This window comes from Poecilia reticulata, chromosome 4, assembly GCF_904066995.2.
Source record: "Poecilia reticulata chromosome 4, P_reticulata-male-v2, whole genome shotgun sequence".
Classification (NCBI taxonomy): domain Eukaryota; kingdom Metazoa; phylum Chordata; class Actinopteri; order Cyprinodontiformes; family Poeciliidae; genus Poecilia; species Poecilia reticulata.
The window spans coordinates 29,109,887-29,137,064 of NC_088833.1; the positions used below are offsets into that span (position 1 = coordinate 29,109,887).

The window sequence follows — 27,178 nt, forward strand, 5'->3', positions numbered from 1 at the left end:
AATGTTGTCTCTGTTTATTGTTTGTATTCGGCTTGTTTGTCTTATTGAAACCTTCAGTTTGGACTGGTTGAATATTTGCACATTTCAACCCCATCAGTCTGAAATCACCACATCAAGCCTCCGCTCCGGGCCAGGTCCTGCTGGGAACTCTCCAGGGACTCCACTCTGGGACTGTGAGGGAGGTGAGAGGAAGGCATGTGGACGGGAGCAGAGGATTAATTGGCCTACTTTCTGCAGCGTGACATCCTTCTTTCCTGTATTCACCAATGAAACAAGGCGTTTTGTTTGTTTGTTTCTTAAACTGAACAAATTTAGGCTGGTTTAAGGAAACGTTGCCTCTCCACCACAATCTGTAAGGAAACAAAACTCTTAACAGCACAGGACATGACGGGCCTCTTACTGTACAGCAAATATATGTGACAGAACAGAGAGATACATCAAGCTATTCTATATCTGTGTGAACCATCTATATAAAGGGTAATAATGGTAATTTTGCTGAAGTCCTTCATGTAACATTGGCTAAAAGTCAATCTAGTGAAATGTAAAACTGCACAAAAGAGCTAAGATTGACATAACTAGGTAAACCTATCTAGGCCATAGTGCACAGCCATTATGCTGAAGCGCACAGGTATGTGAAACTAAATACAGTTACATCAGGAGCACTCATAGTTCCCATGCAGGAGCCCTTATACTGTCTAAAAACATGTCATTAGCTTTAAAAAGCATCAGACTCAAAACACGGTGGATTATCCATCACACACTCACAAAGGTTCATGAAGAGGTTAAGAAAGTAAAGCTATGGCTTCTTCATTTGTCTTTTATTGTCATTTGGAAATCTTATAAATACTTTAACTTTGGTTGAGAGAATAACAAAATGTCTGTCAGGAATGGAAAGGTGCAAATTTACCAAGCGCCACAAAAATAATGCTTTTTTTAATACCCCATGTACATTTTATCAGGTGAAATTTATCATCATAAAATGTTCATTTTAGATCCAAACAAAACAACTTAAACCATGGAATTAACCAACATCCTACAGAGAGAAATAACTCATTATAGTCAAAAACAGGCACAGCCAGTATGAGATTATCATGTTACAATTCAAATACTACAGTTTCATTGTATTATGGTATTAACGAAAATATCCTTACTGTTCAGAAAAACTATCAATTACAGTTATGATGTAGTCTCCCGTCCATTCCCAGTTTAATATTCAAAGATTTTTCTATTTGTGGATTGTTTTTTGGAGCATATCTTAAATAATCAAAAGAAATATCACAGTGGCCCGATGCTAATTAGCAAGCTATTCGCCAACGTTTGCAAAGCAGCCAATCCAGGAGCCCTGTTTGTGTTCCTCGGTGCTGATTGGCTGTATCTCCAAGAGTTGAGATAATGAATAATGTAGATATTAGCTTCTCCTGTGGTGCAAAAACGGTTTCTGCTCAGTGAATGAATGCATATTGACTTATGTTTGATGTTTGCAATATTAAAATGAGCAGTTCTAAGTGTTTTTAGAGGGGAGCTCAAGTATCAAAGTATGTTAGCTTTTTCAGGGCGGCTGTCATTTTGATACCTGCAAATACCAGGACTCCACTGTGTACATAACATATGTGTTATGTACTTTGATTACCTGATAAAAGTAAGCAAAAACAACAAAAGAAATTGGTGGCCTTCATGTGCTTGTGCATAATATCCCCTTTTCTTTTGCTGTTAATTAGTCAGGCTGCCTGCTCCGGAAGTCCTGTTGCTGGCATCCTACCAACTCTTGGTTTAAAACAACATTATCTCAATAACAGTGAAAAATAACAGTGATCCTGGTGTTTCCACACCATGACCATAGATGCATTTCTGTTTTTCTTGCTCTGTTCTACCTGCTGCCCAGCAGTGCACAGCACCAGGTCTGGATAAACTCTACGCCCCACATAGTTGGAGAAAACCCCAACACTTCCTAAACCATTCAATTGAAAAGACATTAAACTGCAAAACATTGAAGCAATTTAAAATGTGTGACTTTTTAAAACCTTGTTTCCAGTAATCACTGACATGCTTTAATGGATGCCCAAATGTTTAAAGTTTGCACTTAAGTGTCGGTTGATGCAAATGGGGAATGTGTTGCATAATCCACATACAAACATACAGCAATCTAAAAACACACTGAACAAGGTTACAAAATGATTATATCAGACAGATTTTTACCTCCAGTCTCTCTGCTGGACTATTCTTTCGCACTCGAAAAGCTTCTTGTCCTCACACATACGTGAGCGCTACATGTGCAGCCACTCTTTATGCTGTCAGCTCCTCAAACATCCACTCTGAGTGCTGTTTATCAGGGGAGTCACAGGTTGGTGCTTCTTCTCCTGGTGAATGCAGCTCCTGTAAGGTCAGGCTGGTGTTCTGAAAACCTGTTGTTCTGCTGCGGTTCTGAACGTTTTCTGGAGATCCCTACCAAAACTCACATAAAATCTTACATGATTGTGTATATATTTTCCAAAAGATTTTATGCTAAAACCTATTTCCATGGGTGTTGTTCTCATCCCCTTTTGCTAATTGACTAAAGAAACTAAAATGTGGGAAGGCGACCACTCCAACCAGCATTACTACGAGCGACCTACTGCTGTTGGGTATTATTTACTGGAGTGCAATAAACCAGTGGTCCCCAACCTTTTTATTACCACGGGGTGATGGGGGTGTAAGGTCGCACAGGTCGCACAGACTTTTTTGTTCTCCGTCATTTTGACCGACAGGATTTTAAATAGTCGGACATGTACTATTGTTATTCGTCAAATTATAATCACGTTAACATCAGCTATTTAACCACATTTTTATGCGGTTTAGTTAATATTCACCCAGTTGAACCGTGAATCCAGATCCCATCACACATAAAGTCGATAAACGCATCTAACTTTGTCTCCATAGTGACAAAAAACCAATGACTAAGGCCCCAATAACTTATAATAAAATAAATTAAACGACTCCACTTAAATTACCAGCACTTCACCTGCTGCGGTCTGAACTCAGCTTCACAAATTTCTCCTGGTTCACATCTGCAGAGAAATCTGTGCTGGTTCATCGGGCAGTTGGATCTGTCGCGTTCCAAACCAATCCATTGAACTTTTTGTTTTTTACCCTGTGCGGTCCGGGCATGTGAGGCAGAGCGGGCTTGTAATGTGGGACTCACCTACCGGTCCGGGATAAATCCATTCTCCTGTCTCTTCTCTGGGCCTTTTCCCCTTTGCAAAGAAACTTTGAAAAGACATCTGATCTGCTTCTTACTCATTTTGCTGCCTGTGGGCTCAGTGTTGGCGCGCAAGTAACTGAGAGAATCCGGTTAACAGATTTTCAAAATAAAAGATCCTCTAGACTCAAATAATAAATAAAACGGAAATATTTAATTATTTCTTGCGTGGCCCAGTACCGGTCCGTGGCCCAGGGGTTGGGGACCACTGCAATAAACAATGAGCATTATTATTATTATTACTTATAAAAGCGTCTACAAGATGCTGAAGAATTAATGCATTGCGTGCAAACAGTTTCATTTTGGACATGGAAAAAAAGGCATGTTTGAAATGACCAAAACAACAGAGCAACACAAAGCAACAGCAGCAACATGGCTCTGAAACCAGCCTGCCAGCCTCCAGGTGACAAGACAGAGACCTTCAGGTTCCGACCTTCTGGTTCGTTCAGGTTCAGACCTTCAGGTTTGGTCAGGTTCAGACCTTCAGGTTCAGACCTTCAGGTTCAGGTTCAGACCTTCAGGTACATACCTTCAGGTTCAGACCTTCAGGTTCAGGTTCAGACCTTCAGGTTCAGACCTTCAGGTTCAGGTTCAGACCTTCAGGTTCAGACCTTCAGGTTCAGACCTTCAGGTTCGGTCAGGTTCAGACTTTCAGGTTCAGACCTTCAGGTTCAGGTTCAGACCTTCAGGTTCAGGTTCAGACCTTCTGGTTCGGTCAGGTTCAGACCTTCAGGTTCGGTCAGGTTCAGACCTTCAGGTTCAGGTTCAGACCTTCAGGTTCGGTCAGGTTCAGACCTTCAGGTTCAGGTACAGACCTTCTGGTTCGGTCAGGTTCAGACCTTCAGGTTCAGACCTTCTGGTTTGGTCAGGTTCAGACCTTCAGGTTCGGTCAGGTTCAGACCTTCAGGTTCAGACCTTCTGGTTCGGTCAGGTTCAGACCTTCAGGTTCAGGTTCAGACCTTCAGGTTCGGTCAGGTTCAGACCTTCAGGTTCAGGTACAGACCTTCTGGTTCGGTCAGGTTCAGACCTTCAGGTTCAGACCTTCTGGTTTGGTCAGGTTCAGACCTTCAGGTTCGGTCAGGTTCAGACCTTCAGGTTCAGACCTTCTGGTTCGGTCAGGTTCAGACCTTCAGGTTCAGGTTCAGACCTTCAGGTTCGGTCAGGTTCAGACCTTCAGGTTCAGGTTCAGACCTTCTGGTTCGGTCAGGTTCAGACCTTCAGGTTCAGACCTTCAGGTTCAGACCTTCAGGTTCGGTCAGGTTCAGACTTTCAGGTTCAGACCTTCAGGTTCAGGTTCAGACCTTCAGGTTCAGGTTCAGACCTTCTGGTTCGGTCAGGTTCAGACCTTCAGGTTCGGTCAGGTTCAGACCTTCAGGTTCAGGTTCAGACCTTCAGGTTCGGTCAGGTTCAGACCTTCAGGTTCAGGTACAGACCTTCTGGTTCGGTCAGGTTCAGACCTTCAGGTTCAGACCTTCTGGTTTGGTCAGGTTCAGACCTTCAGGTTCGGTCAGGTTCAGACCTTCAGGTTCAGACCTTCTGGTTCGGTCAGGTTCAGACCTTCAGGTTCAGGTTCAGACCTTCAGGTTCGGTCAGGTTCAGACCTTCAGGTTCAGGTACAGACCTTCTGGTTTGGTCAGGTTCAGACCTTCAGGTTCGGTCAGGTTCAGACCTTCAGATTCAGACCTTCAGGTTCAGTCAGGTTCAGGTTCAGACCTTCAGGTTCAGTCAGGTTCAGGTTCAGACCTTCAGGTTCAGTCAGGTTCAGGTTCAGACCTTCAGGTTCAGTCTGTAAACAGTTCACTCCTCAGTTTTGCAACATGATCTAAAACTCAGTTCCCCTGGCAGATCTAGATTAAGAATTTGCCAAGGACTGAATTCTTGGCAAATTCAGTTAGCCAATAATTTATTTCTGACCGGGAACGTCAGAAACAAAAGGTAACGAATCAATGTAAAAGGGAACAAGAAAAAAGATCCGTCATCGTTAAGATTTTTATGAACAACTAGATGTTGAAAATTATTTATTTCCTTCTCAATAATCAAGCTTTTTATTTTTGCCATACAGCAACCAAACGCTGTATAAAATTGCTGTGCAGATGTTTTATCTGGTATTTTGATGATTTATCTTTTGGTTGTGACCTCCAAGGTCAAAGGTAATCTTTAGCTCTCTCAAATATCACCTTAAACCCAAATCTGCCAGGGGTTTGAATAGTTTTGGACTGCCTAAATGAAGGTCATTTATTTCTTCTGTATCTCCTCCGGTCCTTATGGTGACGTGATTTTGAGTCAGAAACTGATCTCCACATGCGTCCGACTGTGTTTCTGATTTATTTCGTCATTACTCTGAACGTAACTGAATAACAAATATTTTTCTTCTGTGGGTCACATTACTACCAGAAGACGTTATTCTTCTCGCTCTCATTGGCTTTTTATCGTGGGCACATTCTCACTTTTGCTCTTTTTTTTTAACAAGAAGCGGTACAGATTAAAAACCATGAACTGTTATGACTTATAAAATGTCTGCAATCATTCCACTACAATAACCATTTTCATCACTTCCTGAGTCCACTTATTACATGATTGGATAACAGACACTCAGCACATTAATACCACAAAAAAAAGGCTATAAACAAACAAATCAGTGATTACTAGAAATCATCAGATAAATGACTATGATATTGCCTCCTTAGCTTTATTTATTGCACATTTCTGTGTTAATGTGATGTTAGTGATGCATTTCAGCTTAATGAGCTGAGACAATGGCAAATTAGCTGCTAGTAAATTGATACATTGCTGTTCTTTTCTCTGAATTTCCCTATGGGAGGCTGCTGCTGCTGCCGGCACCATACTGAGAGTTTCTAACATCATTTTCGACCCCTGGGTTTTTGTGTCGCTTTTAATGGGAAAGAATGGGGGAAGATATTTTCATTGTTAATTCAAAATCTTTTAAGTCTAGCTTACCGGGTAAGATGTGAAGCAATAATTTCTTAAATGTATTAAGAATTCACCCTATTAGTCTACTCAGAGCCTGTGATGTGTAAAGTGAATCAGTCTTATTAGGGTCTGTCATTACTGATTTGGTGTGTCTAAATTATCCCTCGCTCAGTCCAGGTGTGTGATATAAAGGTGCAGTTTGAAGGTTTTTCTTGTCCTGCTGTGTTTTCATTGACCATCTAACAGTGCAATTTAACATTTCAAAAAGAAATTTGCAATTTTAAAAAACCTCACTTTTTTCAATAAAACGTTTTGGTGCTAGCATGAGGAGGTTCTTTTTTGGCTGTGTTTAAATGTCTTGCGAAGTGTATTTTGCAAAACTTGAATGGAAACCCTTGTTTAACATCACACAAGCCAGATGCTGCTGCTGGCAAAAACCATGAAGAAGACGACAACAGGAGGCGGTAGGAGGACGACGGTGCTGCATGTTTTTAATGTCTTATCGAGCAAACAAACTTATTTGCATGTTATTTTAAGTGTTTCTTATTTGAAACACTGCATTTGCAAAATTGTGTTTTGTCGACACTAGAGGAATACAGACAAAGTTTTGCACACATTTGTAGTTGAAGTGCCACTAATGCTCTATGAGTTAGCTTAATCTTTTTGCCCGTTCAACTCAATTCAAAAAAATATTACTGGTCTGAGCTACTGGTATGGACTGGTATTATTACAAATAAACAAGCTGGTCTTATCCAGGAGGCTGATGTTGCTGCTGCATAAAAGGTTAATTATAAACAGAGTGTCAGACTGTTCATAAATCTCATTTGATCTATGAAAATAAAAATTGGGCAACAATTATTTAGTTGCCCAATAATTGTTTACATATAGATATTCTTAAACATTTATTTTTTAGGTTTATTGACATCTTGTTGCGAAGTGCTGAAAGCGCTGCAGTTGGTGATTAATAAAAATAATCCTGAAAAAGTAAGACTTGCCTAATAATCGTGCACACACTGTACATTGGTCCAGTCTTTTTTAATATTAAACATGTGAAAAAACTTGATGCGTTTAAATACTTTTGCATGGGACTGTATATGCTTTTGTGTCTTAGCATACTTAGCGAAGCACAAATACTGGTAACCTTCCTTAAAATGTCTCATATGACAAGTTTCAACTGATATTTTGAATAGAAATCAATACTGGTCTTCCCGTTTCATCATAAACAACAGCTGTAGTTCTGCTAGCTAGTTTCTTCTTGAGAATTAAACCTAATAAAACCAAAAGACGACAACAAAAGGAGCTTTAGTGAAACATTTTCTTTGTTTTGGACTCTGAAAAATCAGCCAATCCGATCAAAGTTTGCCGTTGAAATCCAGAGGAAGTCAGACTTTGGGAAACGTCCAACTGACGCACCATTACATTTCTGAATTAGCCCTGGCGGCTGTCACTCAATCACTCCTCATCTGTGTGCAAATATCCATGTTCTGTAGCTAGCTTAAGGTGTTCACTCCACCGTGTGACAGGCCCCTGTTGTGACTGACCCCCCGCCACAAACCCACCCCCCCACTCTAAAAGCCCATCCAGACATGGATGTGCAGCAATGGTGACCTTTAATTTCATTCAGGCTGTGTACAAATGACTTCAGCATAGCCCACTTAGAGAGGGGAAAAAAAAGAGCCTGTGAAAGAAAGTCTTTGCAAGATTGTAGCTACTCTGGGTTTCGGCACACTGGCATTATCTACTCCATGGCTTTAATGACTTCCCGCCGAGAGGAGCCACGGTGAGAGCCACGGCAGTCAGACTAAGAATAGCATTAGACACAGGGTTATCTGGGCATTACACTCACTGTAACATGCAATTAACTCGACTCGTCCATTTTCATTACACAATTATTCATTAATGTCAGTTTAATTTTATGCATTGTTCTACATGACCAAAGTCTGATTACGGGGCTCTTGCACTCCAATATCCCAAGTTAACTGGTGCCAGCCTCACTCGCAGTCCGACTAATTGCAATTTAGCCCTAGACAGCATCTCCCTCTTTAGACCCTCCATAATGGAACAACTGATTCACAGACAGGTAACGATTGGAAAGACAAAGTGCTTCTCTCCCTGAATGGGAAAACAAATGCACCGCTGCTAAGCTGTTTTCTTTGTGATAGCACTGAGGTCTGCCCTTTGAATTCAGAGAGGGACAAGAGGTAATATGTTTCCTTAAATCCTATTTGTCTTCCAATTCCATCTCCATATAGAGATGAGAAGAGCGCTTTAAATCACGTGGGAACGTCTACGCCGCGGGAGCAGAGGAATTAAATGTTCGGGACGGGAAACGGTTTGCGTCGGCAGTGTCGATACTGACGGCGTAGGTAGACGGTCACGTTATGGAAAGTTACAAAAAAAGAGTTTGGATAATTTGAAAAGCACACTTAAGTTCTGGTTCGTGCTGATAAGAGGAAATCACCCCTGTCTACAGCAGAGTGTCTTTATATAAGAAACAAGAGAACTAATTTTGCTGGATGATAAATTGTCCCAGTAATTATTGCGATAAACGATAATATTGCTGTTTTGAGACCGTTTTCGAGTACTATATTAACGCAAGTTTGCCCTCTCAAAGACCCATAAACTTTCATTTGGTAAAGAAGGCATAACACTGGAACTGTGGAATACATTTTAAAAATCCTAAATTAAACATGGTAACCAAAAACAATAGACAAAATGGAAATAAAGAACAGATATAACCAAAACCATAAATAAAATGATTTATGACATCTCTAAAAAAAAGCCCTTTGAGAAAACAATCATCCAACGGGAACTTATTGACCTAATTTTAATTTATTATGCAATTAATTGGTTAATTGCGACAGGCTTAGAACAACTGCAAGATATTAGTATCAAGAATTGTACCAGAAAGATTGTAAGACGGAAGCCCAAATGGTCAAGAAAATATATTGTCATTTCAATGTATTGTATCAAAGCCTACAATAAAGCAGGATGGTTCTCTGGGATTTATTACAGACTACTTTAACAGAAAACATGCAGACAAAAACAGGAAATATTAAACAGGCTGAATCAAGTACATAACCTTAAAAAGAATTAGACATTTTTTTACACAAGGTAGAGAGCCTTCCCTGCTCCCCTCACTCTCCTCTGCAAGGCTCTCCTGCTAGCATGTTGCAAATCAAAGAACTGAGATATGCAAGAGCCATTCACCATACCGCTGCATCAGTTAAACATTGCATTAAAATGTTGGTAAAGAAGTTAACTTTGTTCTTCTTGGAAATCTATCTGCTTACTCGGGTCTAAAGGTCTATGGCAGCAGAAGAACGACAGTGATTAGCGAGGCTACACACGTTACTGTCAGGCAGGGTGCAATCTGTTTCTCAGTGTTTCTTGGTAAAATGTGGTGCTGGAGAAGTGACCTTGGGATCTGCTTACACACACTCAGAGTCACTGTTTCTGAAAGAGAAAGTCCAAAAAACCCCACCAATATGAAAACAGAGAACCAAGGGAGGAAGGACACACTGAGCTCAGCAGACCAGACGGTACACTACGATGGACTGATGAGAACGAGATGAGACCATTTACCAAGATGTTTGGAAAAAACTAAGAATAGAGAAGAAAATATGTGAAATATACAGATTAAAGTTCCATTTACTATTAGATAAAGGCAACTTTAAAACCCATTTAAATCAAGACTTAGAACCCTTGATGTAAAAGAGTAGATCCTGGGGGCAGATTGAGAACTTGCTAGAGGGAACTATATGACCTTTCTGGCAGAGGAACAGCACCAGATCCCCTAAGCAGCTAAGCACAAGGAGGAGAGGGATCTGTTTTATCTCTGTGAACCAACATCCAGGGTATCCACCAGAAAACCTGCTCCACTCTGTGACAGGAGCACTAGGGCATTCCACCAGAAACCGCCATGTTTTTGTGTTGAAAAATGTTGGAGGAAATGGTTCTTGATGGGATGGCCAGTGAAGCCTGGTGGCCCGCCAGCCTTATAATACACATCTAGATGTATGAATGTATGTATGTGTGGATACAGTTGGGTTAAGTTAAATAAGGAACATTTGTTAAATTGTCAGCAAAGCAAAGAAAAAAAATTTGCCATCATGGAAAAATTAATTTTTGGACCGAAAAGCTGGACTGAGTTACAGACAAGCAGCACTAAAATCCCCAGAGCCGTTCAAGCTCTTTGGCTAAAAAAAGACTGGGACTGACCTTTCAGTTCCATCCATCTGATGGTAATTAGGTGCTACAATCCCAGTGTTTATGAAGGTATTAACACAACAACTGTTTGGGCTTTTCCTCCCATTCTGTCTCCGTCCCCGGCAAGGTCTTTCACAACTCACAGTGATTTGTGCAATACAACAAAACAAAAAAAACTAAAGCCAAATGAAAGGGTGGCTTTATGTTAAAACCCCCACAAACTTAAAACTTTGCCGTAATAAAAGTTAAACTTAAAACACCACAAAACATGAGGGATGATCTTTTCCACACACCTGACATGGACCACACGATTAAAGAGTGCAAATTTGAGGATGACCCCGGGCCAATTGGACCTGTCTTTCATGCATGAAATCACATCAAAGAGTCTCAGGCGAGACTCCTCAAGGCGCACGTATGTGATCAAAGCGCTCTCATTTCTGCAAATTCTACTTTATGCTTGTTGTTCACATTTTCTATTTTTTGTTTTAGAGTAACCGTACGATCTCGCAGGATAATTGGAAGGGTAAAAGACATTTAATTCCTCGGGAATCATGTTTCATGCGCAAAACAAGGAACATAATGTAAGATAATGATTAATGTGGTTCTTTGCTGATTGACCATTGAAGAGACCACTCTTCTATTCTTCGGCTCGGCAGACTTTCTAAGCAGTAGGGCAGCAATTATTGTTCATTTTCAGACAGCGAATAATCACGGCCTTCAAAGGAAAATTTGATAATAAGCATCTAAAATATGAAAGAAAGGGAGAGAAGGGGAAAAAAACAGCCGACCGGAGTCTTCGCACTAAATAAAAGAAGATGTGATTAGCTTGGCCAAAGGTTTACAACATTTTGTTTGAATATAATAGACATAATTACTTTCATGTTGAATTCAATTCCCTCCATAACAATGCATCTGAATGAGGTGCAATATGTCTGGATTTATAGCGGGATAGCTTTTTCTTGCTTCTCTTCGCTCTTGGTGAATGAAGACCATGTTGCGCTCTGTTGTTATTCTTCGTTTTACAACAGGAAAGTCTTTTTCTTTTTTTAAAAAAAAAGAAAAACTCCACCATTTAAACGAATCAATTTTTTTCGACGCTTTCGTCGACGCGCATATTCACACACGGCTTCGGCTCTGCAGAAAAAAAAAAAAACGGTTCGGTGCTTTTGATGCAAATATAACAACTTTCGTTGACCTCACAAGAGCTTCTGAGCTAATCAGCAGCAGGGCTCTTCAGAAGGGTGGGTGAATTTGCGGCCCCCTCATGCATCTCATTATGGAGAATTCTTGTCATATGTGCACATGTGGCTCCACTTAAATTAATACGCAGAGTTGAGACTGAAGTTCTGTTCAGAAATCACCGTGCTAATGCGCGATGAGGAGCCGCCTCCCTCCTCCGGGAAGGCTCTGGGTTGAAGTGCGAATGACTGCAAATTTAATTTGTTTTCTTCATCAGAGTAATGATTTTATAGGCAAACAAGATCACGCCTTCAACCTCACGACAACAATCAGTAGCTCCTCAGCCAAGACAATCTGTTATATAAAATAAGAGTAAGTTGAAAATATGAATAGAAACTAAAGAATACAAAAAAAACGTCAAAATGAATTGAATAGATACGTAAAATACTTCTGGTAAACCTGAGTTCACCACTGCTGGCTAGGAACACATAGGTCTTCTCAACTCAATGCCAAATATCAGATCATAGTTTTAGAGAAGCAACTGCTGCCCTTGATCAATCTGGGAAGGGTTGTAAAGCACACATATTCCTAAATAATAATTCCTAAATTATTTTGATTTTGCTCAATGTTTTTCGGAAATGGAAAAGATTTAAGACAGTTGGCCATTTTCCAAAAAGCAGACATTCCAGAAAATTCATCCTATAGTCAAATTGGGGATGAAAACAAAAGATCTACATCTCAAACGCCATGGTTCTCCAAGGGCTCTATGGTTCGCCATGGTTCTCCAAGAAAAATACAAGTGGTTCAATTCTAAAATCCATCTGAGATCAGCGCCTCAGTGTAAACACAGCGTTTGCCAGAAACGCAGATATGGAGATAGACTCAAACTTTTAACTTTTTTTTCAAAAATCACACACCAGAAAAACAAGAAATGAAACCAGTCCTTAAAGCACTGTCATGACGGTTTATTTTTAATTAAACTGATGCATTATAAAAGCTTGCATATAGTTTCTATGATCCTCAGCTGAATGGAACCAACTTTCTTAAAGTTTTTGCTCCATCAGGTCTGAAACACGACTGCAGCGTTCCCACAAAAGCCAAGCGTTACTTGAGCCGAGAACAAGAACAAAGTTCTCTCTGGCAAGAACATTTCATACCTTACTACAAAACAAGTGCAGAACTCCTGGTAAATCCTGGTATGTTTCTTCCACTACAGCAATTTGTCAGCATGGTAACAACACCCACTTCAATTTTTTGAGCAATCTTATCTGTTGAAGGAACATTGAATCACCTTAATATCTGAGCTGAACAGAAAAAGTTATGTTGACAATCTTATTTTATGAAAAATTAAGAATGTAAGAATGAAAGAAAACCAACTTTGCTTTCAAAATTAATTTTAAAGATGAGAGAATACAAACTATATCAGTAATATCTGTTGTTGCAATGCAGACTCCCAAGCTAAACCATACCATGGCAACCAACATGGAGCTAAGCTACACTGTGGCAAGCTAACATGGAGCTAAGCCATATTGTGGTAAACTAAATGGACTCGTTCATACTGTGACAAGCTAGCATAAAGTAAACCTATACTGTGACAAGCTAGCATGGAGCTAATACTGTGGCAAGCTAAATGCACAATTGTTTTTAGAAAGCAGCTCATTGTCTTTAACAACTTAATGTGTTTTATTAACATTCATCAACACGTAGCAAGATTATAATCATCATCATCGCACCACCATAATGATGAAGTAAGTTACTGCAGGGAACAATACACCCAACTACTCAGAATCGTGTGTAGCATCATTAAGTCGTGTCTGCCTAATGATGACCATCAGTTTCACAAAGGAGCCATTATTTAGCTGCCTTGTTTGATTCATTCACTCTGAGGCAAAAGTCTTCTCTTTTCACTGAATTCCCACTTAAACATGCACCTCTCAATAGTGGACACGGACCCACAATTCATCAATACTATGAATTTCTCGGTTGTGTCAATGATAATCCTAGTACTTGTTTGCTTATTGTTAGGGTTCAGGGCGTTAGACACAATTTATGATCCTAAAACTGCTTCTGTTCCAGCTAGAAACAAGGACTGAATGTTTGTTCGACTGAATTTTCTTCCACTTGAGGAATCACATTGGATCTACAGAATATGTTTATAACAGAAGGCCAAAGCACCAATGCTGATATATTTTTATTTCTTAAATAATTTCCCATTTTGTTGTGTTGCAACCACAAACAGTGTAATTTGTTGGGATTTTATGTGACAGACCAAAAACAAGGCAGTAAATAATGATTAAGTATAAGATAAATGTAGCATGGCCTTCAAATATGTTTTTCATATAACAAGGTGAAAAGTGTAATGTATATTTACAATCAAATGCCTTGAGTCAGTTGCAGCTGGAAGACTTTTGGAGTACGACCAGGCCCGGAACAAAAAGAAAGTGGGCCCTTGGGCCGGAGCCAGTTTTGGTGCCCTATGCATAGATAGGTTTTGGGAACGACATGGATATGACTGATATGTAGGTTTAAGATATCATTCAAACAGAATCTGTCTGACAGCATGAGGCTAGAAGATCTCAAAAAGAAACAAATCATCCCCTGATCTCAAGAAATTCCAGAACTGATAAGAATAAAATCTGGAAAGGATTACAAAGTAAAGGCTGCACACTATAAAGCAAATATGTATATAGTCACAATATCAGTGTGTGCAATATTCATATCATAAACTTGCCTTTTACATGCTAATGTAGCCAGCTGGAGAGAGTCTCCCGGCAGGAGATTGCCCAAAATGTCAAAGGTCAGGGTAACGGAAGTCAAGAAGAGAAAGAGAGGAAAGAGGACATTAGCCACACCTGATATTGTAAATGCAATATTTTCCAATAAGCATTATTACAAAGTCCTTTCTAGGGCTGACAGACCCTGGTGAACTACACTGAGAGCCACCGTCTATAAAGAGTAAATCTTCTGAACTTAGTCGTCCTAAAGCAGCAGCTCAAGGGAAGAACAGGCAGGGTTTCATTCATTCCTGCTGCCATCGCTCAGCTTAACTTCCCTGCCTTAGAGGGCACAACCCAGACTAGAAAACTTTTTAGGCCTTTGAGATAATACACATTTCATATTCTTATTTGGGGAGCGCAATGCATTTCAATGCACTTTGTTACGTGCGGTTGTGTATTAGCATTTGAGAGTAGTAGTGCATCATTGCCATGTGATGTACTAATGGAGCGATGCATTCTCTGTTTTCACTATTAACAATGCCTTTTGCAAACCAATTTCCCACTGGGATATCAATAAAACAGAACTGATCAAACTCACTTCAGAGAAAGAACATCGTACCAGTTGTGAGGCACGGTGGAGGTAGCGTGTTGCTCTGGGCCTGCTTTGCTGCTACAGAAGGTTTGCAATTATTGGCGGGAAAGAAATTCTCAAGGACAATGTCTGTCCATCATTTCATGTGCTTAAAACATTGATTTTAGAGTGGCCCAGTCCAAGTCTGGGCCTAATGCCAACTGAGGTGCCATAGGTTGGCTTTTAAATGACCATCCATGTTTGAAAAACAATTTAATTTAGTTGAAATAAAACAATACAGCAGGGATAATTACTTTCCCACATTGTTTTGGACAACTGTTTCCCCTTAAAATATAAAATCCTTATTTGAAAACATTTTTGTGTATTGTCCTCAAGTCATCTTCTTCTGACATTAAAATTTGTTTCATGATCTGAAACAATGAAGAGCAACAAAAAAACAACAAAAAGCAAAAACAGAAGACATTAGTGTGGAGCCAGAACTTTTTGTGAGTATGCTTTCATAATTGAAGACAACTGATCATCCCCTCTGAGTTTTACACCATGGAGAGAAAACAATGTGCTCCTCTGAGATCAGAAGCCTTCCACGTCCATGAGCAAACCGTGGCATGTCGCGCTCACTGAACTTCAGAAATGCATGCTCAAACCAAACATCACAGATCAATTTTTTAATAGTGTTCCTCCTTTAAATGGCACTTTGAGAATCAAATGAAGGACGACAGCCTCAGCGTTCATATTAGCGGCAATGAGGAAACGCGTCAGTCAGCGCGGTGACGTGGCTCAGTAGACAGTCTTCTGAGAAATTTGGGCCAAGTTCTGAAGAACAGAAGAACTGCACATAAAGAGAGACACTGGCTTCTTGGTAAAGTTGAATTATTATTTCAGAAATTTTCCTCTGTCAAGTTAGATAGACATAATTATGTAGCTTTTTTATTTTTTATTTTTTTTCCCCAAACCTTGACGCAAAAGTTACGTTTTTCCTAGAATACATTTTAGTGAGTGCAAACACACCTGTTAGTTATAACAGTAATGGTTCTGGTGAGTTCGGGTGCCATGACAACGTCATCTCAAGTGCTTTATGCTGACCATTAAACGTCGGATCGCTGCATAAAAACAGCATCGCAGTAATTCAGCTGTTATACTTCGTCGTCGTCAATCAGCCTGCACTCCTTTCCCCCTCGTTCTGTTTACTGTTTGCTGTCATTATCTTTGCTGATTGGTGGGGACTGATTAACAGCTTTGATTACCACACACTCACACACGCGCAAACACACACAACCTTTTTCTTTTTCTTTTTTTTTTTTGTCTTTTAATTAAAACCCAGCTCCCCTCACCTCTGGCTGCATTGTGTAGCAGTCTAATGAAAATGAATGAAGCACATCCCTCAGGGTAAGAGCACTCCACATAAGATTATAATTGTCAAGATGAAATTCTCCAAAAGCGGCTTTCAGCAAAGCAAACGCTCAAACGAAGCGGGGGGTGGGGGGCTCTAGATGCTGTGTTCTCTGGCGCAAAAGAACACATGCATAATTTTATTTTATCGTTGCATTATTAACTTGCACTTTTAAATCATAAATGCCTCTGTTGTTGGAGTTTTGGACAAAGTCCCATTCCCATAGATTGTTTTTCTCCGCCCTTGCCTCATTCATAATTTAGAAATATTTAGATGGACGAAGAAAGAAGAAAAAAAAAAAAAAGGAATAGGAAATCTGTTCATGTTTGCACTTTTTCCTTTTTTTTCTTAAAAGAGAAAAAAATCTAACAACGCACTGTTCTCACAGAACGGCTTTCTTTGCAATCAAGACAAAATGATAATTAGACCTTGAAGAAATCATGCAACATTTAAGCCCATGTGCAGCAAGTCGACTTGTCTCTACAATCACAGGACATATGGGGAAACATTAGCGTTAGCGCAAGAAGCCCCGGGATGCTAATGGGAGGCTGAACTCTCGCTGTACCCTGAGTGTTGATGTGGGCCCTCTTGATTGTCCATTGAGAGTTGTTTACATTTCTTCAAAAGCTCCATTTAGCCCTCCCTTCCCCGACAAGGTGGAATAAGTGACTCGCCCATGATGGATGATGGCACCTGTCCTAATGATGGCTCAAACTGTGCCCACTAGTGCAAGGTACATTGATAAATTGACAACAGTTGGGACATGCTCGGCTGGCAGGCGGAATGAGGCTACGAGGACATCCGACCGCTCCTCGTCTCAGCGCTGTGGAACAATGTGGAAGTCCTCAAACAGCTGGGAGGAAGGCGCGGGCGCTGAGAGGAGGCCCACGGCAATTATGTTTGATCCTGGTCAGAGATGAAAAGTTAAAATTTTGAACAGTTTCTACGTAAAATCAAGCAACTGTTGAGGTGTTTTGAAGGGGTTTAAAGATGACAGAAATGTCCAAGATAATGATTTAATGCAGGCCTGGTTACAACAAAACCAAGTTGAAGTGTTTTGAGTTGTTTAATTTTTCTCGTGATGTCAAACACAAAGAAATAAAATTAAATGTAGAAGATGTGGCCATTTGAATGGTGGAACACTGTAAACAAGATATAAGTGAGAAAACAGGTTTTAAAGTTTCAGAAGAATGGACCTTACCACAGGGTCTGCGTTTCATTGGCTAATGCCCATTTGATGTCACAGCGCAGCTATCACATGCCTTACCATCTCACAAACTCATACTAATGTACATTGTGGACTACCAGACCGACAGGAAGTTTTTGCGTCAGGACTCGAAAAAAAATGGTTCCCCGTCAGTGTGGTTTCTGTACAGGCGATGTCAGGTATCCTGATCATGTTTGTGGAACTAAAATTTACAAATTTCCAAAATCTGAAACGGAAAGCCTTGCTTGGATTAAAGCTTGTGCACGACCGCATTTGCAGCTCAACCGTCGTAGGATCAATAAGAACAAAGTGTCTGCTGGCGTAAGTATTATTGCTTTACTTTCTTTGTGTTTAGTGAATGAAAAAAATAAAGTCAATTATAAACACATCCATTATGAAAACCTTTTAGCCAAGTACAGCATAATGGCAGTACTGATACAACTTCTACATCCTGAAGCCTGTCTGTTGCAGCTTTACGTTAGCTGAACAGATCAATATGCAATGTGTACCGTATCTGACATACATTAAAGATTTTATTTCACCTGAAAAGGCCTTTTACTAAACTGTAATCATGTTAGCCACGCTAGCACCGGGTACCGAGTATCATGCCAAGGCACACTGAAACATTTGCAAACAACAGAAATCAGTCATTTCAAAAGTAACCCTCTAAACCACGAATGCCCGACTTACCTTACAAGAACAGTAGGCATCAGTGATCTTGTCCACAGCTATATTTATGCTGAGGGTGTGAGAATCTCCTGTTTTTCTCATCGACCGGTAGCATTTAGCTGTGACTCGCACAATGTTGGAGGCATCCCGTGGCTCAAACACCTTGATGTCATCCAAAAAAGATAATATGAACTTGTTGGTCCATTGTTGTGGCTGATATTTTTTGAAAATCTGGCAGAAATCCAACACTAATCGATTCAGAAATACTCTGTAGAGAGTCAGTTGAAACGAAATATGCCATGTTCAGACATGGAAATTAAGTCCCGCGAGGCTTTGTTTGTGAGCAATGCAGTCACGTGGGACTGTTGAGGGGTGTTTCTGGGCGGAGCTTGGTAAGGTCCATTGCTTCCATACCCGATTAGCTACCTGGAGGTGGAAACATTACTTTGTAAAAAGCCCAACGTCAACATCGACTGCCAACTGGTGTGACTGGGAAGGTGTGCACACAAAAGTGAGCTTTTGCCTGGCTTATTTAGAAGGAAATGTGTTTTTAGGAGTTTTCAGGTTTTGTCCAATTTTCCAGTAAATCTGTGAGCCTTTGTCTTGTCTATGAACTCTGAACCTTAGTGAAATTAAACTATGCCAAAATACATCATGATAGAACAGGTTTTCTTTGAGTCCAAAAAAATCCCAACGTAAATAATGATTTTATTTTAGGTACTACAGATACTAGATGCTGTTAGTCAGTGGTGCACACCAGACCCACCTGGTCGCCGTTGTAGTGCCATAAGCACAACCGCAGAACCTCAGCGCATACCTGGGCAGACCCAGATCTGTGTTGAGGTGTTGGGTTGTGGTACCAATAACCAGCCATGTGCTCCTTTCAAACGTGCAGCTTATTGGCTGAAAGCATGCGACTAGCTAAACAAAGCAAATATGTTAATCAGCAGTGGGTTTTCCCCCATGCCCAGAAACTCTATTACAACCTATAGGCTACAAATGGGATGTCACATTTCGTAATGCAAAACGCTACATTTCAAAACAAACGATACTATAGTTCAACCACAAAGCTCAGTATGGTAGGCTCTGATTGGCTTCACTGTGCATTCACACCAAAAGCGTTTTGAGCATAAGGCGAGTCTGGTTTACATTCAAAGTCTATGTGGAGGCGTGTCGAGGTTTTGCTGCGGTGCGTTTCACATGTCTAGCGCGGTGCGATTTGAACCATTTGGTTTCCGTTTTGAGTGGTTGACACGTCAAGAGCCTCCAATGCGTCCGATAAAACAACGAAAAACAACGGCTAGAGAGATTCTGATGCGTCCCTAATGGACCTCCACATAAACTCTGAATGTTAACCAGATGGCCTGACACGTGTAGAGCAAAATGTCAAGCATCTGGATTCAAAGTGCACACGCATCGAACTTGAAGCGTCGGACAAGTTTTTGATGCGTGTAATGTGTTTGGTGTGAACGTACCATCAGATTTCATTTATTATAAGTTAAGCAAAGTAGTTCTGTCAATATTAACGTAATATTTGCAAATAATTGTCCTAAAAACTCCTTATATTATGTCTCTAAACCAATCACACTTCACAATACTCTTCATTAGGTTAACGTAAAGCCCAAATCTCATTGGGCATCTTCCCCACTGTCTGTTTAGCCACAGAGTGGCAAAGGGTTTCCATAACAATCAGCAATGCCCTAATTATTTTCAGCACTTCAGATTTTCTCTGACAGGAGAAGAGGCCAATTTAAGGCCTTTAAAGTGCTCTAACCTTACATTAAAGAGCCAATTATCGAACATTTCTACCGCTCACGAAGCTCTGCTGACACTCGTTATGCACAGAAACCTACTTTACACAATTAACGAGGATTCTTTGCAGCTTGCACTCTCAAGTCTGTTAATTGCATTGTCTGTCAAGACCTTCATATGTGTCAGCATGCAAACCCCGGCCTAAATGTAAAGGCCCCAATTCTCACCGTGTTTAATGAAATGAAAACATCGTCACAAACTTGGAACATATGGAAATGATCTGTAATAGGACGCCTCTGTGGACGCTGTGGCTGCCAGTGTTGTGCTTAGAAGCCCTGGGTGAATAAGATGGGTCAATTGGTCTGCACCCATCAAACTAAGACAGCCTGTGAAAACGTGAGAATTGCAGAAATGTATTTGATTTGATCATGTTCTAAAACTTAAAACAGTCGTAAGTATATAGCGGACACAAAATTTGGTTGTTTTTTTAAAATAATTAAAGTAGCATCTACAGGAGAAAACTTGAAGGGGCAGCATTATATATTTTAAAGTCACACAGTGCCATTTTATAGCACAATCAAGCAACAATGTTACTATCAGTTGTTATAAAATACTACATATGTATCAAGTATGACCTAAAAGAAATTTTACTTTGTAATTTAGGACTTTGAAATTGGGCCTGTCTCAATTTCAGAGACAGGCACAATTAAAACTGAAGGCGCCTTCAGAAAACTCCGCCTTCCTGAAGGCGGAGTTTCTGAGACTCCGCTTTCAGGAAGTTATCCCAACATGGTTCCTCTATTAACCTTCAACAAAGTTTTTACCAGTGTTGCACTGAGAAGTAGCTCCATAATGAGTTCAGCAGTTCCACCAGGTGTTTGCTAATTGTTGCTGGCTAGTCTGAAGGAGCTGAGTCGGAGAGTCACAATCTGTAATGTAGAAGTTTAGAAACTGCAGGTCAGAGGAGGATCTTTGTCCTCGAAGGCGGTGCTCGCACACTCTCCTGTGATTGTTTTGCACAGCTGAATGGTTTCCATGGGAGATTTAAAGATTTCTCAAATGAACATAGAAAAATCAAAGCAACACTCCAGGTATGTCTTTGATGAGAGAATAACATTATAACATGATGTAAGGCTCAAAAAAGTGGATTTTATACAATGCTGCCCCTTTAATGTTCACACACAGCAGAGTTTAGTGATAGCAGTGAGTCTTCTCTGCTTTGTTTTGGTGCCAGTTTTTAAAGTCGCCCTTACAGAACGTGATATTCTACAGTCCATACTCTATACAGATTTTCTGGTAATCTATTCAAGCCACTTGGTCATGGCGTTCCATGTACGCTTTGTCTACCAGCAACCAGTAGCAACACTTCTCCTTAAGCCAGGTTATTATACTATACGTTCTTGGTGACTTTTGACTTCCTTGTTCTTCCTGACTGACTTTGATGCCAGATGAAACCTTGATTTAACCAAGATGACCAGGATCTCTACACGGTGAATCCTGAATCATGCAATGCCATGACAGGACATGTGAAAACAAAACTAAATCACTAAATCTGAACTAAAACTGGTCAGAATATTATATACACAACATGAGAGCCATGGATCCATCCTTCCTTGTAGCTGAGGCTGGTGGGAGTCCAGCATGGTAATGCACCATGTCTCCAAGATAAAAATCAGCACAAATCGATTTCTCAAGCAAGACAATGAGTTTACAGTATTGCTGTGTTTGGGATTTTCCTGGCACACAGCTGGCATGCAGTTCTAGCGTTTGATTATTGTAAGTCATTTTTCTAATTGACATGAATGCCATAAGGTCTGCCAGTGCAATTAAAACTCTTGTCTGTTTGTTCTGCACAGGTGCAAACGTTCAGCCTTGCCACACAACCTGCAACCTGCCAAGTCCAAGAAACCCTTGAGGGGATACACACCACATATTTCTAATTAAAGTTCACTTTTCTGCTAAGGGTGTTAAAAGCTTTGATTTGAAGTAATTTTGTATAATTTGACCTTCATCGTCGTTATTGCTACTTTAATTGCATATTATGTCCCCCAAAGACACGTTTGTTAATTTTCATTGATCCTACTCAGTGGAAACTGTTGGAGCAGTAGCAATTTGACAAGCTGGCAAATAATAATAATAATAATAATGATTAAAAAAAAAACAAAAATAAATAAGACTAAAGAAAACAATAAGGTTTTTAATAACCATGCCTGCCCAAAGAAACACTTAGGAAACCCGGTTGGGTCTGAAAAACCATTGATCAATACCCTCTGGTATCTACACAGTAAAACATTAAACAATAGAATAGCAACACATTACGTCAGTTATTTGTAACAAAATTCTAAACAGAAACCAACAAACCTTCAATCCAGCAAAAAGTTTTTCAAACTGACCAACCTCAAAAGTCTGTCAGAGCAGGTGGGGGGGGAAGGCTTTGTGCACCACAGCCAATCAACTGCAGTAGCCTCATGTGACACTGAACCTGTGGTGTTCCTTTCCTCTAAAGGTCAGCGATGCCAAAATGTCACTTTGTCTAAAGAAAATAACTTGGTGATACAGGGCAACATTCAACCTGATGACTGAGACACCAGAAACACGTCTAGTTTTGCTGAAAAAGTGAATGTCCCCCTTGTTCCAAGCAGAAGTCAATACTGACAGCAAGGTAAAGGAACACCACAAATTTTTCATCTTTAACACAAAAATACTAAAATAAAATCATCTCAAAAGTAACCACACTCCTTGAATTTTCACACATTTTTGCATGTTTACAATGAAAGTCTTGAAGAAGAATGTCCAACCATCAGGTTGGTGCATCTTGTCGGCAACATAAGATTCGGCTGTACTGCCGAATCTTATGTTGTGTTTTTATGTATTTTCCTTTTTCTGTATTGATGTTACTTCATGTATGGTCACAAAATACATAAAGTATGTATGTATGGTTGTTGTCTTTTTTGAAGTATTGTTTTTATTTTTATTGTTGTACTTGCCCCTATTTCCTAGACAAATTTCTCCTATGGTAGACTTATCGTATCTTATCATATCATATCGTATCGTATTGTATCTTATTGGGTGATGTAGCACCACCATAATCCAAATTAAGCCGGTGTGTCCAACCTCAAAGTTTTGGAGCGTCTGGACCTCAGTCAGATTGAGATGATGTAGCATTATCTTAAATGGCTATTCACGCTTGAAAACCCTCCAATGTGGTTCTGTAAAGTTCCTCCATAGCAAAGACATGCAGAGATGGCCACTAGTGACTGGTAGAGTCACTGCCCCGTTTCAGCTGGACCAAAAAAATGTGCCCTTCTGAAATCTTCTTTTTAATTTTTTTTTTAACAGTGTACAAGTCTAGCATTTCTAGACTTAAAATTCTATGTTACCCAACATGCTTGTAATTGTGCTTGATATAATTTTGCTATGGCTTGCAGTTAATTTCATTAATTATAACTCTCTAAAAATAATTTCTGCCATGTTAATAATAGTTTCTGTCATATGTTCTGTCACTGGCTACATGCAGAATTATAGATCATCCTTCTTATGGACATATTTGGATTATCAAAAATATCTTTGATGATCCAAAACACTTAAATGTGACAAATGGGGCAAATACTTTTCCATTGGACGTTTCATGGCGCAGCACATTCAAGGTAAAGGATGACTCGACTTTGTGGATTCAAATCAAGAAATATGAAAAACATCAGAGAGGTGAGCAGTGGTATAAACAAGAGTGACATATCTCAGTTTTGTGAAGCAGCACAGAATCAATCAAGCTGAGAGTGGAGGCCACAGCCTATCTCACTGATAGCTGCAGGGCCTCAGTTATGTTGCAAAAAAGCCAGCCAGCCAAAAAAAAAAAAAAAACAGCACCTAAAAGCTGATCTATTTTCTCGTTTGGAAGTAATATGAGTTCCTACAAACCATCTTGTGATTTAAATCAAGGTCATTAACTGTGATGTGTTGGGGGATGCAGAAATTGGGACATTAATCCTGAGGAAATAGTTATCTGCCTGAAGAGGTGTGATCTGAATGCAATAGGACTGGATAGTAGGGGATGAAAAATGTGACAACAAGTCTCTGTCACCAGACATTATCCCGCACAACTTTTGCACATAACTCCTGAACTATTTAGGATGTGACGGCGACGGAAAATCTGCAGTTGGATCTGCTGTTCCCAGGTGCTTCATTTTCTCCCTGATGCTGAAATTCTCCCTGTTTTCTGGGCCTTTTTTTGAAGGTGGAAAGACTAACAGCTGACTTCAGATTTTAGTCATGCTAATAGCTAATTTATTTAAGTATATTTTTTTCATTTCTTTGGTTTTTTCCCCCTTGGTTTTCTATCAGGAAGATGAAAAGCATGTGGATGTTTCATTCTTAATTAGTCTCCCTTTAAAAGGACTTAAGATCTGGATGTTTTGATTCAAAACCTCTAAATTTCAAGATTTCATTGTATTATCTTTTTACAGTTGGTTTCTCTTTCCCATTTTCCACTATTGATTGATTTATTGACTTATATGGTGCTTATTAACAACCAACTAAAATGACCAAAGGACTTTACAGTAAAAACTACATCACAAGAAAAAGAAAACACAAATACAACAGGATAAACAAAGGAAATGCTACTATGCTACATGGTATTAAAGCGTGTCTAAAGAAATAAGTCTTGTATTTTAAGTTGTATTTGTGAAGCTTTTGTATTAACATAACAGACTTACATCTTTTATGTGAAAAGATAAATCAACCCATCATTTAGCTGGCAGCATACTAGCCTCATACTAGTGTCTTCAAAGAGTTGTCATCTTTGGGCAGGGAGGATTTCCAGTAGCAGTCAATCTTACAACATCTGAAGAGGCCTCTGACTGAATGCTGTTACTGTTCGACTTCCTGATGACTGTAATGACATGCTAACGGCTCCATGTCTGGGCAGAAGAGACGATATTCCACTGCAACGTGTCCTGGATGACACAATCAGCTCTAATCCACCTCATTTGCTTTTGGTATGAATTTATGACTAGAATTTAGTTGGGCAATCCCATTTTAGTGTTTAAATCACGTCTTAAAAGCTTTTAGACAACCCGGGATAGCAGTAGTCGTAGTTTTAGGTTTTTACAGGAATACTTTAGCTTTAGGCTAAATTATTGTGTCTTAATAAATCTGCTGCTGTTCCTGTCACAACAAAATGCCAGACCTGGGATCAGCGTATTTAAGGCCAACTTACAAATGTTTAAAGTCTTATTTCAGACACATGAAGATAAGACTTTTTAAGGTTTGAAGGACGTGAATGTTCTAAAACGTGACCCTGAATAGTAATAATTTTCCATGTCAAGTATTTTGTTTGGCACTGATTCACAAAGCATATCTTCTCCAAGCATTTTAAAAGCCAAACAGGTTCACATTGTTTTAAGTTACATTAAGTCATATCTGACCCAAATTAGGTTTAAATGAATTCTGTTCTGTATGATCCAATTCAATCAGAAAGTAAATCAACCAAATCAAAACACATGCAGTCCACTAGAATTAAGTTAATTATATTCTAATCATAAAATAATAATCATACCTCTTAATAATTTGTAATTTTACTAGTGGTGCACCGATACATCGGCCCTCATTTTCTTGATTTTGGGAGATCGGTGATTGGCCGATACTTGCATGTGAAGTCGATCTTCTCAACCTCAGCAAAGGTCTAAGAATCAGCCAGTGTCCTCTTCTACTCTGCAGAGAGGTTTGACCAACAGACTGGCCCACCAGGTGATGTCTGCACGTATGCAGTTAACAACAGTCGCCTCACTGTTGCCGACTCAACAACATTCAGGGAATAAAAAATTGGTATTGGAAAAAAATTAGAACCGGCAGGTCAGGCTTTATAAAGATCAGTGATCGGCCAGAAAACTGAAATCGCTGCATCTCTGAATTTTACTTTGCATTATTTAAAATATTTTGTTTATTCTAATTTGCTGCTGGACCATCTTCAGACTCCATTCAAGCTCTACAAAGTTCAAATAAATTGAATCCAAAATTACTTGAACACAAAGTAAAAACCATGATGTGTTTGCAAATAGAAAAAAACTTGACCTGTGCTCCTTCCCTCTTTCTCATCTGCCGCAGACTTTTCGAGCAGTTTCGCATGTTGGGCGGCGGCGGGCGTGAAAGGTCAAAGAGCAACCCGACACGCTCAGCGTCTGCCGCTTAAACTTCCAGTGGCAATCCCGTTTCTGTAAGTTACAGATCCAGTTTTCTATCTGCTGGCCAAAAAAAGCAGGGATCACTTTCCACGTCGAACTCAAAAGGAGAGCAGTTGAGCTAAAACCCAATCCAACTTCAGCTTTGCTCTCGCCAGTAATTTGCATAGCGGGCGGCTATAAGACAGGATGATTCATCTTTTTACACGTTCACAGATGGGATCACCGAGGATCATCTGATGCATCGCTGCTATTTTTTTTTTTTTAAGTTTCCTTTTTCTCCGGAATTAAGAAGCTTTTGATAACGTCTTTATTCCCTTACTACATCATTATTAACTTTGATACCGACGTCCCATCTGGCAAATGTTAAAGCACGGGCAGATAAGAATTCCTAATGAACATGGCCGCCTCTGTGACAGACTGTAATAAAAGAAAAGGGGGCTGTGACAATTATCGCCGAGACAGAGCGCGAGGGCATTTGACAATGTGGCAGGTTTGCACTCGCTAATTGCAAAGCTGCTCCAACATTCCAGCTACCTCATCCGCCGTCACAACTCCAAAATACACAGGCACGTCTTTTGTTTTTATATTTTTATTTTGCCTAATCTGACCTCTTCCGCATGAGTCACACTGCATGTTTGAACGGATTGGATTTGGTAGTTGGGCTCTGTGTGTGTATATATATATATATATATATATATATATATATATATATATATAGAATCCAAATCGTTCTGTTTCACAGCCGTGTCAACTCCTCCCCGGCGCCACCTGTCATCGGGATATTTTGCAGCAATATCAGAGGAAACACTTTGGAGATTCTGCTAGCTGTGTGCTTTCATCAGTGTCCCTTAATTAAATCTACCTTTCCCCAGGCTCCCGCGGTGATCTCTGCAAATAAAATACAGAGTAAACACACCTAATTAAAGGAGTTAAAACAGCCCGACCAGGTTTCTGCTTCCATGTCAGCGCCTGGCGTATCCGCCGAGGATGCGATTCCTGCACTGAGCTCTCAGCCGGCGCGGGCAGAGAGAGAGAGAGAAGAAGAAGAAAAAAAAATCATGTGTCATTAGGAAATTACACAGGTGCCAGAATGAGTTTATCATCCTGAGAATGAAAAG

The 27,178-nt window shown here is 39.9% G+C and overlaps 1 protein-coding gene across 1 annotated transcript in view; it reads right to left on the minus strand.

Moving 5' to 3' along the window:
* LOC103463970 (uncharacterized) overlaps positions 1 to 27,178 on the minus strand; it is a 95,494-nt gene that overhangs the window by 26,746 nt on the left and 41,570 nt on the right. The window lies entirely within an intron of this gene.